The sequence below is a fragment of the Callorhinus ursinus genome, unplaced genomic scaffold (assembly GCF_003265705.2).
Source record: "Callorhinus ursinus isolate GAN/ISIS: 27379988/994484 unplaced genomic scaffold, GSC_fseal_2.0 scaffold38, whole genome shotgun sequence".
NCBI classification, from domain to species: Eukaryota; Metazoa; Chordata; class Mammalia; order Carnivora; family Otariidae; genus Callorhinus; species Callorhinus ursinus.
The window spans coordinates 15,084,374-15,096,236 of record NW_027397100.1 but is presented as its reverse complement, the minus strand read 5'-3'; positions in this window follow the sequence as shown (position 1 = coordinate 15,096,236).

Below are 11,863 nucleotides of genomic sequence, written 5' to 3'. Positions count from 1 at the left end.
GTACCTGTGCCTTAGGTATTGTAAGAGAGAAATGAGACAAAGCATGTAAAGAACCTGGCAATAATAAATGCTCAAGAAACATTAGCTCTTATTACTGTCAGTATTAAAAAGATCAATCACATTGAACCAACCTTTGGGGACAGCAATTATTTTCCTGCCTGGGAACATCACAGCTTTGAATAGCCAAAGACAATTGCTAGAACCTAAGAAAAATCATTCCACAGAATAAGGATCCAAGGCTGGTTTCCCCCCTTGAGATTCATAGTAAATACTAATAAACCCTGGAAGAACAATGGCATCCAATATGCAGGTTATTGATAAGGTCCCAGGCTCCTCATTTACTCATGTTAAATAACACATATTCAACCAGGTATATTTTAAAGATCTAATTGTCTTTATTAAAGGATTAGTGAATCAGGCAGTACCCCATCTAGGAAGTAGAGGGAAAAGTACAAAGTAGGTTTTTATGGAAGAGCAGCGTGGCATGAGAGTTAGTAAAAAGAAAAGGATTGTTTCAGGCAAGCTTGCTTTCACTTAGGGGCAAGAGCAAGGGGTCTTACTGTGCAGATTAACTCATCTTTTGGGGGGATTAGAGAGGGCCCCTGTGGCTGACTCATTGGTGCCCATCAGAAAATTCCTGACTGACCAGTTAAGACTACATTTCTGGGGGACGTTGAACTGCACTTAGCTTATGTATTAAGCCCCAATTTGGGGACTCGGCCTAAGTGACATCATTTTGGGCCTGTGGTTTTCTTTTTAATACTCTCTCACTTTAAACAACCTCACAAGGTAGTTGTTAGTTTTCCCCAGTTTGCAATAAGAAGATGACCCAAAGAGAACAAGTGACCTGTCCTGGGTCACAGAGCTGGGAATAGTAGAGACAGTATTCAAACTCAGGACTAGCTCCCATTTTCCCACCTCAGGGTGGTGTCACTGCCAGCACTCAAGAGAATATCTGGGAGACAGCCTTGATGCCCACCTCACCTCTGCTTAATGTCAGTCCATCAGCAAGCCCACCACTCACCTTCACACTACCACTTCTCACCACCTCCCCAACCCACCCTAGTCTAAGCCACCTCCCTCCTGGAGAAGGCCCCCCCCGGCTTCCTCAGCAGTGTCCCTCATGTCACTTGCCTCCCTTAAGCCCACTGTCCACACCGAAGCCAGATCAGTCTTTGAAAAATATAAATCAAATCACATTACACCCTGTCTTCCTCCCTTAAAGCCCTTTAGTTTTCCTGTTGCTCTTAAAATAAAATCCAAACTCCCCCCTAACAACTGCAGGGTCCTGCATAGTCTCCCCCTTACTTATTATTCTCGCTTCATTTCATGCAGGTGGATTTATCTTGACAAGAGTGAATCTTCAGGTTCATGGCCCTTGTGCTTGCGTGGGTCCCCCCAAGGGCCTGGATGAAACATAGCAATGTGTTCATCTGGGTGTATGTTTTTGAAAACATTGCACAAGTAAGACATGTAATCCTTTTAAGGTTGATGTCTCCTTCCACCCCAGCTCCTTATCCATCACAGCATGGTGGTGGCAGTGGAGTACCTGAAGAATGTAGCTCTTAACCTTAAAAATAAAAACTGCCAGTAATTTTACCCGCCAAAGACGGGTTTATTGGGGAATAAAAGAAAATTGCAATCCAGAATGAATAAGCTGCAGCAGAACTGTAGGTGTGCCGGGGAACAGGTGAGGGGCACGCTTTTTTAAGGAGAAAGGGGTTAAATTGGGAAGGCTGTTATGAACTAAAAGTCCATTGGAGTAAACTGGGAGTTTGAAGTATGGTGGCTTTTTATTGGCTGAGCCGTTGCTGGGGAGATAAGGGAAGAAAACATCATCTCTTCCTCCTGCTGGAAGAGTAGATTAGTATCCACGTCCAAGGTCAAGTTCGTGAAAGGTCAAGTCTGGCTTTTCCTGCTGCGTCTGCAATTGACTATGAATAGTAGGGTGTGAGAGCTCCTGCCAAAACCTACCCCCTCCATTTTAGTGAGGTTCCCTGTTATTAACTTTCACACAACTAAGGCAGAGTTGAGTTAGGCGTACATCTAATTTTGGTTCAGAGATGTTTTGGACTGAATGTTTGTGTCCCCCCCAAATTCATAGGTTGAAATCTTAACCCCCAGTGTGATGGTATTAGGAGGTGGGGCTTTGGGAGTTGATTAGGTCATGAGGGTGGAGTCCTCATGAATGAGATTAGTGTCCTTATAAAAGAGACCCTGCTGAGCTCCCTCACCCCTTCCACCAAGTGGGGACACATCAAGAAGAGGTGTCTATGAAGCAGGGTCTCACCAGATGTGGAATGTGTTAGCACCTGAATCTTGGACTTCCCAGCCTCTAGAAGTGTGAGAAACAAATGTTTGTTGATTAAGCCACCCAGTCTGTGGTAGTTTGTTATAACAACCCCAAAAGACTAAGGCAAGAGGGATCCATTTATATGGTTCACAGTTGTTTTCCTCTATAGTAAGGTCCCTGCTGTCCATGTGAGTGTGGGAATTCTCCCAGGAATATTCCTACTGCCCACTGCTGACTCATCCTGCTCTTTGACATGAAGGTGCAAGCCTTCCGTCATATTTAGGGCCCAGCATCAAGAGTAAGTACATAGTGGGTGGGAAATAAGATTTGAAACATACAGAGCCAGAAGCCAGTCTACAAATAATGCTCGCAATCATCAGACATATTAAACTATAAGCAGAAGATTTGGTTCTCAGCCCAAAGCTTAGTTAAAGCAGACGTTCTTGCCCGGCAGAAATACATTGGGCAGTGCAGCATATGCAATTAAAAATGCACTGCATGTTTTTTCTTCCTTTCTAATAGGACTTGCACGAACTAGAAATATTGGAGTCCTGGGTTTATAGGCCATGTGGCAAACACTTGGCAGGATTACAAACAGCTAGTACATTTGTCTGGGAAGTCGCATGTTTCATGACCTCATTGTATCATGTCATGTCTTTCTTAGCATTTCTGTCCTAGCAATGTCTGGCGCTTACTGATAAAATGGCCTGCAGATCATCACAAAAGCAGTGATTCATTAAGAATAGCAGGTACATTTCAAATCAAAGTAATAAATAGACTTGGATTGTTTAATAGTCTAGTTAATTTAAAGGAGTGAATTAGAAAATTCATTGGGAAAAGATTAAAATTTCTCCCTTATTTGACATGAAATACTGACATGGATAAAGATTTCATCTTTTGGGGGTTGATTCCGACCAAATGGTTAAGGTGCTGTCAACTTAACATTAATTAGTCCCTACTGTACATAAGAAGACTCACAGCTCATACATAAAAGAAATTTAGAAGTTTTCCCAAATTTGACAATATTCTGAAAATTTTACATGACATTAAGCTTTACAACTTAAAGAAAATTGTTCAAACTAGCCACAAAAATGTTAATCAATCTTATAAAACTGAATTATCGTCCTTATCTTCATAGAAAGATAAAAAAATCATTGTTCTATGACTGGATGATCAAAGAATACACAGCAAAAAATGTAGAGAAAAATTATTATAGAGCTATATCATGGAGCTGATTTTTAAAAATAATATTCAATGTCTCTAGAATGTATGATGTTTGTGATGGTTGTCAGCTTTATAAACTGTAATTTGTTATTTCTTCTGTCATTCTTTTAAAAATTCCCTTTCTAAACTAGTTCTGTATTTATGACTTGTATTCTGTTTAAGAAAAGAGTACCCTAGATTTTAAAAGCTTCAGGCCCCACAAAGCCTGGTCCTGTCCCTGTTCAACCCCATTCCCCTTGCTGCTTGTCCTTAGCCATACTGGATTCCCTCTATGCCCACTGCTTAGGAGAGTGTCTGGCACATAGTAATATCCGAAAAATATCTGTCGATGAATGAATGACTCAGAAACTGGGATGCTAGAATGTTAAGTACATGAAAACATACATTTTGTCTATTGATTCATTGCTACATTCCCAAATCCAGAATATTGCCTGGCGTATAGCAAGTGCACAATTCATATTTTTTAAAAACTGAATCCAGGCCTATCGACTGCAGATAATGCTTCTTTCCAATGCCTCCAATTATTCCCAGTTTACAAAGCACTTTCTCAAGACCCTCTCCACAGCACGGTGCGGTGTCATTTTCATTTCAGAGTTAAGGATCAGAGGCAGTGTGACTTGCCCTAGGTCACTCAGTCAGTGGCAGAGCTGAAATTCAAACCCAGAGCTCGAGGACCAGAAAGCCTCCCAGTAAACTGTTGCACAAGAAAGCAGATGGTGAAGGAGCCAGTCCTCCAACCCAGAGCAGGCAGCTTCCGGAGGAATTACTCTGCATGGACACCAGGTGGCGCCCGTGCACAGAGTAGTTCCCCCAATCTAACAGTCCTTGGGAAGGAACGCAAAAAAAGGTTTGTCAAAAATCAAACTTTGAATCGCCCCTTTAATTTGCTCTCAACTGTCCTGCATTTGCTTCCTTGGCTATGCTCTTTGGTCCTGGATAGAAAAACGTGGTCTTTTCCTCCCGAGTGGGGAAAAACCCAGTTCTCCACACCTGTGTGTTTCTCCTTTATTTATACATAGAACTTCTGGCACTTCTGGTCACCAAAGGTGTGGTTTTTTTCCCCACTCCAAGCAATTATCCATGATACTAGCTGGGTGTCCTACAATTTAACTCAGTATTGACACTATCTACTTGGAGATCCCACCGGTGAAGGGCTCAGTCCCATAGACTTCTCTTCCCCATTTCAGATGCCCTTAGAACTTCCATCTGGTTTGGCTACAAATCGAAGGTTCCCATTACCCCCTCCCTGGTTCAATTAACTTGGTAGCATGGCTCACAGAAGTCAGGAAACACTTACTTACCTTTACCAGTTTATTAAAGGATGCAGATGAACAGCCAGAGGAAGAGATACACTGGATGAGGTCTGGGAGGGTCCCGAGCACAGGAGCTTCTGTGCCTGTGGAGTTGGGGTATGTCACCCTCTGGTACATGGTTGTGTTCACCAATCTGGAAGACCCTCAACCCCCTAATACTGGGATTTCATGGAGGTTTCCTCACGTAGGCACCATCAATTTTGAGCTCCATTTCCAGCCCCTCTCCCCACTCTGGAGAATGGGAGAAGGGCCCTGAAAATTCTGAGCTTTATTCATGGCTTAGTCTTTCTGGTGACCAATCTCCATCCAGGAGCCGACTGGAGTCGTCTCATTAGAACAAAAGATGCCTTTAGTGCTCTTATCACTTAGGAATTTACAAGGGGTTTTAGGTGCTCTGTGTCAGGGACAGGGTCAAAGATAAATATTAGAGCAAGAGATGCTCCTAGTGCTCTTATCACTGAAGAGATTACAAGGGACTGAGAAGCTCTCTACCAGGAACCAAGGGCAGAGATCAATATATATTTTCTATTATCTCACAGAGCCTCAGTTTTCTCCTCTGTCAAATTGGAATATTAATATGGGGTCCCTAGCCAGGTGATACTTTTTGGTGCCTGTGCATAGTAGATATTCAATAAGCATGTGTCCTCCTTCTGACAGGGCCCAAGGCACTCCCCAGCTATACAGAATTCTTCTCAGTCCTGCACATTGGCCAGAGTATGATTTCCAGAAGGAATGAGGGGAAATTCCCTTCTGTTGATTACCTGTGGTGGTAGCTGAAAAGCGACCCCCACACCCTAGTCCCCGGCATTTGTGAATGTTACTTTACGTGGAAACAAGAAAGGGGAGCGTGACTTCAGAGATGTGACTGAGTTAAGGATCTTTAGATAAGATTATCCTGGATTATCCAGGTGGGCCCTAGAGGCACTCACATATATCCTCTGTCAGAGGAAGGCGGAAGGAGGGTTCTCACACAGAGGAGAGGACAATGTGGAGACAGAGGAGAGATGGGAGTGATGTGGCCTCAAGTCAGGGAGTGCTTGATGGCGGCCACCAGGAGCTGGGAGAGGCCAGGAACGCACTCTCCCCTAGGGCCCCCGGAGGGAGTGCAGGCCTGGCCCACACCTTGATTTTGGCCCACTGACACTTGCTGGGGCCCACGGGGCAGAGGCAGGACAGGCAGAGGAAGGGCAGAACTCCACCTAAGAGCCGGGGCTCAAGAGACGCTGGGGACAGAGAACAGGTACCCGACTGGGAACACCAGATTCTGCGTCAGCTTACTAACCGCGGCGACTGCACTGGGGCGGGGGTTGTCCTAGGGATGCGTCTGAGTTCCCCTCCCCCACACAGACCCTCTCGCCCAGCCCTTGCGGGAGGAAGATGGGGCACATGAGCCCAACGTTTTTGCCTCCTCTCTCCCAGGGCAGCCCTCCTGCAACTGTTGCTGATCAGAAGAGCGCATCATCCCACCGGTAAGAGCTCTGCTCCGGCAGGAGACACGTCTGCCTAAATATTCAATGCCACTGCTGACCTTGACTCATTGTGTTGTTTCGGTCAACTTAGCTCCACTAAACCTCAGTTCCTTCATCCATAAAATGGAGATGTAACACTTTGCAGGGCCATCGAGTGGGTTCAGTGCAATAAAATCTTGACAGTGTTTCACATGGTGCTGGTAGGTAGGGTGAGTGATGAACAATGAAAACGAATAGCTTTCGTGGCTCATTCACAGCCCTTATTAGATGACAGGCATTGTAAACGTTTGGCGCTATTAACTCATTTGTTCCTCACCACAACCTCAGGAGGTAGGAAATATTATTGTTCCCATTCTACAGATGGTGAAACTGAGGCACAGAGAGTCTAATGACTGGCCCAAGGGCACATAATTAGTGACTGGGATTTGAACAGAGGCAGTGAGGCTCCAGGCTGTTCTTACAACCACTACACTGTGCTGCCTTTAAAAATGGTAGCTGTTACTTTTCTTTGTAAGGTTATTTATTTACGAGAGAGAGCGTTTGCACACGAGGGCAGGGGGAGTGGCAGAGGGAGAGGAAGAATCTCAAGCAGGCTTCAACCTAGCGCAGAGCCCGAGGTGTGGGGCTCAATCTCACGACTCTAAAATCTTGACCTGTGCTGAAATGAAGAGTCAGGCGCTTAACCGACTGAGCCACCCAGGTGCTCCAAATGGTAGCTATTATGAAAAAATGTATGTGCCAAGATCATGTTGACTCATTTCATTTGCTCAGCAGTCCTATGAGGTAACTTCTGTTATTACCCCACTTGATGTTGGAGCAAACTGAGGCAAGAAAAGTGATTTGCCTCAAGTCACAGAGCTAGTGAGGAGCAGACCCGGGATTCAAACCCAGGCAGTCTGGAGTCAGAGCCCTCACTCTTAATCTCTACATCATATTACCTGTGTATTTGATGATGAATGAGAAGGAGAGGAGGGAGGAGGAGCCAGAGGAGGAGGGGGATGAGGGGAGAATAAACCTACCTTACACTAACAACCTACAGTGTGTCCAGGTGTCAAAATTTGAGCGGATCCATCAGGTTCCCTCTGTACAGACTTTGATGTAGAGAAATAGCAGGAGGGCAAAACCTTTTGCCATAGGAGTGGAGACTGAAAAGATGCAGAGAGAAGACCAGAACGTAAAGCCCAGGAGGCATAGTCACCAGAAGCAGAAGCCGCAGGGTAGGGCAGACTATGCGGAACAGGCTGCAGCCCTGGTTCTCAGACTTCCCCTTGCGGGGGGGGGGGGGGGGGGGAGGGTAGGGTCATGCAGACTTGGTCCCCAGGCCCTCACCCAGCAGCTCGGATTCAGCAGGCCTGGGTGGTACCCAGGTGCCAGCATTTCTAATGTGTGCCCGAGGAGCTTCTGATGAGAGACTGATGAGGACCCGCTCTGACAGGGTGGACAGCTGATCTGCGCAGAGAGAAGGGACATGTGTCTGGGGTGAGGGTGCTCCCCATTCACTCCCCACCCGTCCCAGCCTTTTGCTGGCACAGACCACATGACTAAGTCTAGCCAAAGGGCTGGGGGCAGAAGGGACATACATCCCTTCTTGGCTGACATGTCAAAGAGCCAGCGAGTGACTCTCCAGATGTATCTTCCCTGCTGTGGCATCTGGTGACATTCTGGATGGTGACTGGGTCCCTGAGCAAGAGCATATTCCCCAACCAACCTGCACACATGGTGTGAGCAAGAAGTGGACCTTGGTTGTGTCGAGGCACTGAGATGCCAGGGTTTGTTTGTCACAGCAGCAGAGCTGAGCCCACCTATCGGTACCACGTTGTGACACTGGAAAGCTGGGACAGCAGAGTAAACTCTTGTAGATCCAGACGTGTCCTTCACCACTAAGAGTTTCTGCTCCTGGTTGGTGATGACATTCTACCTCTCTTATCAAGCTGCCTGTCTGCAGCAAGCCCTGCTTGAGTTAGCGCCTATTCCTCGCAGCCCATGTGCCCCATCAGAAAGATCTCTGGCCCTTCTGGTGTGCTGGCCTTATAACATGCCTGTAAACTCTTTACATCCTCCCTCAAGAGGTGGAGTCTAATTCTCTTCCTCTTGAATATGAGCTGTCTTGGTGCCTGACTTCTACTGCACGGAATGCAGTGTAGTGACACCGTGTGACTTCCAAAGCTACATTCTTGGCACCAGCCACCACTCTATGAGGCCACACAGAGGGGGCATCTGTAAGCATTGCAGCTGACAGCCTCAGCTGAGGTCCCCAGCAACAGCCAGCATCCGCTGCCCGACACGAATAAGCCACACACACAGCCACCACATGACTGCAGCACCTCAGGGACCTGCAGCAAGAGCCGCCAGCTGAGCCCCGCCAGTCCCCAGAAATGTGGGAAATATGATCTACTACAATAATGATGGGTTGTTGCAATAGTAAAATGATTGTCGTTTTAAGTTTGGGGACAGTCTGTGACACACTAGACAGCCAGAACAGGGGGCCCTGCAAGGTGTCCCGCCTGGCCCAGGCCTAGAAGCTGGCGCCATGCAAAAGTGAGCCTCTGATCATTTCTCATTAGTCACAGTCTAAGTCCTGAGCTGCCTACCCTAACCCACTCTGGCTATTACATCTTGAATGGCTCTTCTTCCTGCTCCTCATTTTTTAGCTTCCAACCTCATCTTCCTTTTTCACATCTCTGTCCCATCCTCTCCTCACCCTTGGATGCAAGGCTTGGGTGTATAGTCTTGTTTTGCTGCTTTAGCAGAGAAAACACTGGATTTTCCTTTCTGAGACCACGACCGCTTGCTCCCTCTGGTGCGTACCGTCTGTTCTGGACATAGTGATTTCCAGCCCAGCCCTCTAGGAGCCCATGCTGAAGATGCCACTTATCCTCCAAGTCCCCGTGCCCCAGCCTCTAGGCTTGGGCTGAGTTTGCTCTGACCAGGGATCAGGAACTGAACCTTGGTTCCAGATGTGGGGTCTTGGAGAACAACAAATACCCCAGCAGAGAAGACAGGCCAGGGGTCTATCTTCCTAGATTGGTAGAGGGACACTTGGCAGGGGTTTTTGGTCTTGGGGCCCAGCTGTGGGAAGCTGGGAGGGGCAGTGGGTGCTGGTGGTTGACACTGGGCATGGCAGACCAGTGTCCTTCTGCTTTGCACAGCCAGGCAGATATCTCGATCCATGATGCTTGCTAACAAGCTTGTCTAAATGTAGTAGTCACAGTTTCATGAATTAGCACATAATCACAAGACAGGAACGACAAAGTTGCCATTTATTAGCCTTTCTGATGCCCAGTGCTGGGTCAAGTGATTTCTATGCATTATCTCATTTAATCTGTACAATCATCCCAGGAGGTAGATATTATCCTTTTTTTATTTTTTCAGGTAAGATAACTGAGGCTCAGAGAGGTTGAGTAACTAATTGAAAAAAGTAAGAAGGGACGCCTGGGTGACTCAGTCAGTTAAGCGTCTGCCTTCAGCTCAGGTCACGATCCTGGGGTCCTGGGATGGAGTCCTGCATCGGACTCCTTGATCAGTGGGGAGCCTGCTTCACCCTCTGCCTGCCACTCCCCCTGCTTGTGCACGCTCCCTCTCTCTCTCTCTCTCTCTCTCAAAAATAAATAAATAAAATCCTAACAAAAAAAGTAAGTTAATGGTGGAGCTGGAATGAGAACTCAGATTAACAACCATGTTTGTAATCAGGAGCATGCACGTTAAGATCACGATGTAATATCATTTTGCACCCAATCTCTTGGCAACAATGAAGACCGATAATACCAAGTGTTGGTGAGAATGTGGAGCAACAGGGACTCGGAGACACTGCTTTTGGGAGTGTAAGTGGCCCACCATGGAAAACGGGTTTCTCATAAACTTGAGCATTCACCTACCTCCAATTCAACCCTCCATTACACGCCCTGGAGAAACTCTTGTTCTTCTGCACCCATGGACTTAGACACCAGTGATTCCAGCAGCACTGGTAGGACTAGCCAGAACTGTATCAGTCAGAGACAGGCAGGAGACAGAAGCCACCCCCGTTATTTAAGGGAGAGATTTTTTTAAATTTTTTATTGTTATGTTAATCACCATATATTACATCATTAGTTTTGGTGCAGTGTTCCATGATTCATTGTTTGTTCATAACACCCAGTGCTCCATGCAGAATGTGCCCTCTTTAATACCCATCACCAGGCTAACCCATCCCCCTCCCCCCGGAGAGAATTTAACATAAAGAATTGCTGGGGCGCCTGGGTGGCTCTTGGTTTTGGCTCAGGTCATGACCTCAGAGTCATGAGATCGAGCCCTGTGTTGGGGTTCCATGCTCAGAGGGGAGTCTGCTTGAGATTCTCTGCCCACAGCTCCCACGTATTTGCACCCTCACTCTCTCTAAAAAAAAAAAAAAAAAAAAAAAGAATTGCTAACTAGGTATAAAGTTGTTAACTGGGTGACTGAAGGGTTATAAAAAGAACTCTAAGATATAATGAAGGTAGTGCTTCCAGGAAGCATTTACCACTCCCAGCGCTGAGGGTAAAAATTATTAAAATTTAGAAACAGAGGAGGAGCCCTGGGGAGTAAACTTCAGAAATTTGAGAAGGGAGCTCTGCTCAGCTGGGGCTCACGTCTCACCCACCCAAGAAGGTCCAGATGGGGCAGCAACTGGGCTTTAGGGGAGGAGGCTCCAGTCATCTGGAGCTGGTGTCTCTGGCTTTGGGAGAAGGGCCCCTCGGGTCAGGGACCTAGAACCTTGAGAAGAGAAATGCTCCTGTGAGAAGCAGCCCTGCTGGCTGGTGCTCCCAGGAACTGGGGCCCATGGGCAGCTGCAGAGAACAGAGATAAAGAAGCAAGCTCGTTCTCTCTGCTCTAGCCCTGCGGTGTCCCTCCAGGCTCACCCTGCTTGTTGGCAAAGCCTCTCAAAGTCGAACCCGGAGCAGCTGGTAACACAGAAATGTTGTTTTCGGGGTTCCAGCCCCAGCATCACAGTACAGGTATTTTTTTAAGTATTTATTTTTAATTGTGGTAAAATATAACAACATAAAAGTTACCATTTTAACCATTTTTTAAAAGATTTTATTTATTCATTAGAGAGAGAGAGAGAGTGCACATGAGCAGGGGGAGGGGCAGAGGAAGAGGGAGAAGCAGACTTCCCACTGAGCAGGGCTCCATCCCAGGACCCCGAGATTATGACCTGAGCTGAAGGCAGGTGCTTAACCGACTGAGCCACTCAGATGCCCCCATTTTAACCATTTTTAAGCATGCAGTTCAGTGGCATCAAGTATATTCACACTGTTATACCACCACCACCAGCATTTATCCGTAGAACATTTTTCATCTTGCAAAACTGAAACTCTGTACCCTTTAGACACTAACACCCCATTGCCCCCTCCTTAAGCTCCTGGCAGCCACCCTTCTACTCTCTGTCTCTGCGGATTTGACTACTCCAGGTGCCTCATGTAAATGGAATCATACAGTGTCCTTCTGTAACTGGCTCATGTCACTTAGCATCATGTCTTCAAGGGTCACCCATGTTGTAGCACATGCCAGAATTTCCTTCCTTTTTAAGGCTGACCGATATTCTATTT